Below are 6,070 nucleotides of genomic sequence, written 5' to 3'. Positions count from 1 at the left end.
ACTTCACAGGTGTCCTGAAGGATCCTGAGACAAGGAGATTATCCTGGCTTATCTGGCTGTGCCCCGTGTCACCCTGTGAATCCTTAAAAGCAGAGACTTTCCTGGCTGTTGTCAGAGGGAGCTGTGACTGCAGGAGCTGGACCAGAGACACCAACACTGCTGGCTTTGAAGACAGAAGGGCACACGAGCTGAGGAATATGGGGAGGGGTGAGCGCTGGAAGCCGGAAGAGTCAAAGGAACAGATTTCCTAAAGAGCTTCCCGAAGGAGTACAACCCTGCTGACACCTGATGTGAAACTCACATCCGACTTCTGAAACCCACAGCCTGTAAGCAAATTAATGTATTTGGTTTTAAGCCACTAAATTCGTACTGCTTGGCTACAGCAGCAGTAGGAAACAAAAGGCACACAACCAGAAGTCTATGCTGCCACCATGTAGACCTCAAAGTGGTCCAGACACGGCTAGAAGTGAGGAACGTCGAGCAGGATGCGGCAGGCACCAACCGAGGGACTCACTCGGACTCACGAGCTCACCCAGGACCCTTAGCGGCAGTCCCTGGGGACGGGGCTGGGCCTCCTGCAGACAGGCCGGGGGAGGCCGACGCCGCTATTAAATATTAAAGGAGAGGATGACTTCCCCTTCTTGGATGATCCAAAGCTAGTTACATTATCCGCTCTCGCCCCTCACGACTCTGAGTTCCTGGGAAGAGAACCATGGCAGGGAATAGACTTCCGCTATCTGGACAGGGTGGTGTTGTGGGAGGTTAAGATTAAAAGGTCCAAACTTCGTTCCCCCTTCATGCGGCATTCACCCACTGAGGACCTTCAGGGTGTCGGTGACGTCTGGACACGTGACTCATCATTCGTGCCTTACAAATTGGAGATGACCTGGGGGACGTGCGTGTTTGCCTGTATTCCCAGACTTTGGGACACCTGCCCTGTGCTCTAGAAAGCAGTGAACCAGACAGATGTGGGCCTGCGCCCGTGGAGCTCATGGTGGACCAGGGCGGCAAAGCACTGCACAGGGGATGACTCTCCGGAAGAAGGGGGGCCGGGACGGGTCTGCACTCACCAGTTCACATTGTGGTCCAGTCACTTAGCAGTTGGGCAACTTCCCCTCCGAGTGTCTGGTTGCAGAAAACAAGGTCAAGGGGCTCGCTAGGACTGAATGAGTTCACACATACACAAAGCACTTAGAACAATGCCGAGCAAATAGTAAGCGCCTAGTGCATATTAGCTACACTGGAATTGTGACTAGCCCTGTGACCTGGACCCCGGACCTCATTTCCCTATTTAACAATCTTGTACTCCTCCCAGCAGCCATCAATTCAGACGAGAGAATAAATGCAAAAGACGCTCATATTCTATTAAAGCACATTACAAAGTATATAGTGCTTTATGGGTTTAGTTATTTATGATTTTATTTATTTGAGAGAGAATGAGCTTGAGTGAGGGGGGGCAGAGGGAGAAGGAGAAGCAGGCTCCCCGCTGAGCAGGGAGCCCAATGCAGGGCTCGATCTGCCAACCCTGAGGTCATGACCTGAGCCAAAATCCAGAGTCAGACACTTAATGGAATGAGCCGGCCAGGCGCTCTGGCATTTTGCTAAACCTTATGCACATACTGATTACCGGTGTGCAAATATGTCAGTTTTGTGTGAAGGGCAAAGGCTGCATGTAATTCCTAATTCTCAGGGCACTTCTCTCTAAAGCGGCCCTGTGCCTGGAGATATCAAATAAAACAAGACTCCAGATAGTAAGAAAGTGGTCCCTGTTCTTATAACAGCTACTCAGTGGGTAACAAAACAAACATAAAAGCTAGACAACACATACATCTTACCACCGGGAAAGCGAGTCCCAGAGCAGACACAGTGCGCTGCTCCCAGCTAGATCCTATAGACACACACAGCATCGATTTCGAAATGATTGCCAAAGACACTTGGACAGCCACCCTGCCTCGCTCGGAGGTTCAAGTAGCTTTAGGGTCCCGACTGCAGCAGGGGGCTGACCCAGGACCTACTGCTGCAGGGACTCGAGGGGCCACGGGCATGGTGACAGCCAGACCAGGAGGCCAAGAGCCACTCCAAGATCCCTGAACAATCAGGCCAGTCACAGCCACATGGAGATAGCTAGTGTTCTTCGTGAATGAACAGCTGTCCCTTTGCTCTGCCCAAAGAAATACTGCCTAAGTCTGGGGACCCAGCTGGCTCCTTACAAAGATGCTCAGGGCCAAAGACGGGGCTCCAAGGCGGAAGGGCCCTTGCCTTCTTTGTAGATGTCAACTGAGCTTTGCTCTAGAGAATGCTTGACACAAGTCTGTTTCTCTCTCCCCAGCCCCAGCCCAAACATGGCTCCATTGTGAAAACGACCACGAATAAACCACGACTGGCTTCTTGCCCACGGGCGGCTGCACAAACCCTTTCTAAAGGGATTGGTGAGAAAATTCCAGAAGACAAACACTCTGCCAGGGAACCCGAATAGTGAGGGGTGTTATCCCCGACCTTAGAGCAGCCTTTTGAGCATGGAGAGATTTTCCCAAAGCTGCCGCCTTCTCTCTAATCGTGGGTCTGCTTATTCCTGCTGAGCTGCTCCGGCTCACTCTGCAAAGTTGAAGCTGGCTCGATGCCAACACTGTGCTGCGCTCCTTTTGTATCTGCTGTCTGCAGAGCGGAGCCCTACTTTGCGGTGGGAGGTGCAGCTTTGGAGACCACAGTCCTTATCCTCAATAAACTCTATAAATCTCTTGGGCTCACCAATGACAAGTCAGATAAGGTGGAACAGAAGTAGATAAACCCAGCTGAGAGCAGGGCTGCAGGGGTGCGTCAGGGTAATCCCCAACTTCAGAGCTGAGTCAGTGCAGCGCAGATCATTTAAATGCATGGCTTTAACGCATGGAGGACAGGGCTACGCAGCCATCAAAAGGAGCAAGGCTCCGTATGTGTGGAGAGGGAACTCTCTCAGGATCCATGGACACTGACCAAAGTAAGGAATGGAACGGTGTGTACGTGTGATGCGTTTCCCTGGATGGAGACGGGAAGCGGGGAGGGGAGGAAGAGGACGTGAATATGCAGAGAATAAACCCAGAAGCATTCTCAAGAGACTGGCGACACAGATTTCCCTTTAAGGACAGAATCTCTGAGACTGGGAGATGGGGCGGGATGGGACTTACTTTTCACGACATGTTGAATTTCTTAGAGTATGAATATATTAGCATTTCATAGCTTTTGAATTTAATTTAAAATAAATTCTGAGGCACCTGGGTGGCTCTTGATTTTGGCTCAGGTCATGATCTCAGGGTCATGGGATCAAGTCCCATGTTAGGCTTTGTGCTTAGCACAGCGTCTGCTTCAGGATTCTCTCTCTTCCTCTTCCTCTGCCCCTCCGAATCCCCAATCACTTTCTCTTTCTCACTTTCTAAAATAAATAAATAATTTTTAAAAGTCAAATAACCTCTAAGATAACTATACGTAGCATTCTTTATTTGAGGTAAAGAGAAGCAACATGGTGTGTGGGTGTGGATGTGGGTGTGAATTCAGTGCAATCCTGATCCAGATCTCAGCATGCTTTTTTGTAGAAATGGACAAGCTGATTCTAAAATTCAAATGGAAATGCAGAAGACCTAGAAGAGCCAAAACAACTCTGGAAAAGAACAAAGTTGCAGAGCTGACACTACTTGATTTCAAGAATCATTATAAAGCTACGCCATTTAAAACACTATGGTATTGGCCTAATGGTAGACAAGAGTTCAATGAACAGAATAGAGGGTGTCTACATAGAAAACTCTGGAAGGATATACAAGAACCTAATGACAGTGGGGCACCTGGGTGGCTCAGTGGGTTAAAGAAACTAATGACAGGGACTATCCTCTTTCAGGTTGGGAGCTGGTTGGAGGAAGAGGAGGAGGGGGTACTTTTCACTGTGTCCATATTCAACACATGAATTGTGAATGTATTACCTATTTAAAAAATGAAATTTAATAATATATATGCCACTTCTTAAAGTACAGTTTATGCTAATTTTCCAGTTGGGAGGAAAATTATTAGGAAGTATTTCATACCTTCCATTTGGTGGCCAAAAAAAAAAAAAAAACAAATTGTCCATCAGATCAATTCAAAAAAAAGGTTTGGATCCTGGGGCTCTTGGACTTTCCAAAGACAGTAGGTTATGTCTGAGACAATTAGGAAAGTTTGCCCTGAGAAAGGCATTCAGCGTTTGCCTTGATCACATCCAGCCCCAAAGTCAAGAAACTTATTCAAGAGAAAGCCGGATTTCTGGTTCTGTCCTCCGTATGAGGTTGCAGTCAACAAGATCTTTTTTTTAATCTTCCTTTCTTTTTTAAAGATTTTGTCCTTTTTATTTATTTATTTTTTTTAAGTAATCTCTATGCCCAACATGGGGCTTGAACTAATGACCCTGAGATCGACTCATATGCTCTACAAACTGAGCCAGCCAGGGACCCCTGTCTTCCTTTCTTTTCTTTTCAAAAGCAGCTTTATTAAGGATAAAACAGATTCATTGACAAATAATAAACTATACAAATTTAAAGTGCATAAGCTCATCTTTGACATATGTATTGAGAATTGTGAAAGTCTCAGCACAAAATACTTCACCCAACCTTCGCCCCTCCTCCCTGTGCTGAGACCCTAGCACGGAGCCCAGCAGCCCAAGGCATGTCCCTGGAGTGACTAAGCCCCTGTGGGGGGAAGCTCAGGCTATCAAAAGAATTTACTGTTTGTTCCAGCCAAGACCTGATAAGCCCCTGACCTCCCTTTCCTTAGAGCATTTACTTTAGAAAACTTGAAATTGTAAATCCTTTCTCCTGTCCTTTTGAAATCGATATATGTTTCTTACAACTTGAGAATGTCTTTTTCAAGAACCTGGGAGGCTTTCCTTTGAAATGTGACCACCAGGAAGGACGTGGTCCTCCATCTCCCAGTCTCTGTGGGAGGCAAGGAGCCCAACTTGGATAAGCACCAGTTAGCAGACAGAGATGGTCTTCATCACACCCCTGAACGTCCTTTGGTGCTCTCCTTTAGCTCACCCCGCTGACTAAAAGGCCTTCTGCCTTTTGCTTCCGGGGAGCTGAGCTTAGGTGATACTGAGGTCTTTCCCCGATTGCAATCGCACTAAATAACATCAGTCCTGTGGCCTTTGACTAGTGTCTGGCTTTGTTTCTCATTGACAGTATATATCAATGAAATGATCCTCCCGATCAAGGTAGAGAACATATCCAACCCCTTCAGAAGTATCCTTGGACCCCAAGGACAGCCCCCGTCCTGACCCTCCCACCCCTCCCCATCCTAGGCAATCACTCCTGTGCTTTCTGCTCATTTAGATTAGTTTGCCTTTTCTGGGGCGCCTGGCTGGCTCAGTTGGAGGAGCATGTGACTCTTGGTCTCAAGGTCATGAGTTTGAGCCCCACAGTGTGTGTAGAGATTACTTAAATAAAGAAACATTTAAAAAAATAAGTAAATATGTAGGAGTGGAATGGCTGGATCACACGGTAGGTGTATGTTTAACCTTCGAAGAAATTGCCAAATTCTTGGTCCTGTCAGTTTTGTTGTTGTCTATTCGTTTGTTTTTTTTGCAGAGTCCCTCAGATTTTCTAGTAAAATGAGCTGATAGATGCTCACAGGTGCAAAAAAAGATAGTTTACTTGTTCTTTTCCAGTCTCTTATACCTTTTATTTATTTTTTGGGACCAGTTGTACCCCCAGTACAGTCTTAAATAAAAGTGGTGAGAGTAAAACATTCCTGTCTTGTTCCCCATATGAGGGGGAAAGTATTCAGTCTTTCACCATGATGTCAGACACTGGTTTTTTTTGTAGCTGCCCTTTATCAAATTGATGATGTCCCTTTTTATTATTATTGGTTGCAGAAAGCTTTTAATCAGGAATAAATGTCAGATTTGTGTCAAATACTTTTTCTCCATCTATGGAGATCAGCATATGATTGGTTTGTTTGCTTTTGGTCTTTGCATTAATATAGCAAATTACAATAATTGATTTTCAAATGTTAAACCAACTCTGCATTCCTGGGCTAAACCCCTTTGGTCATGTTGTATTATCTCTTTCAT

Source organism: Martes martes, assembly GCF_963455335.1.
Source record: "Martes martes genome assembly, chromosome: 12".
NCBI lineage: Eukaryota > Metazoa > Chordata > Mammalia > Carnivora > Mustelidae > Martes > Martes martes.
Note: the sequence above shows the minus strand (reverse complement) of the source record.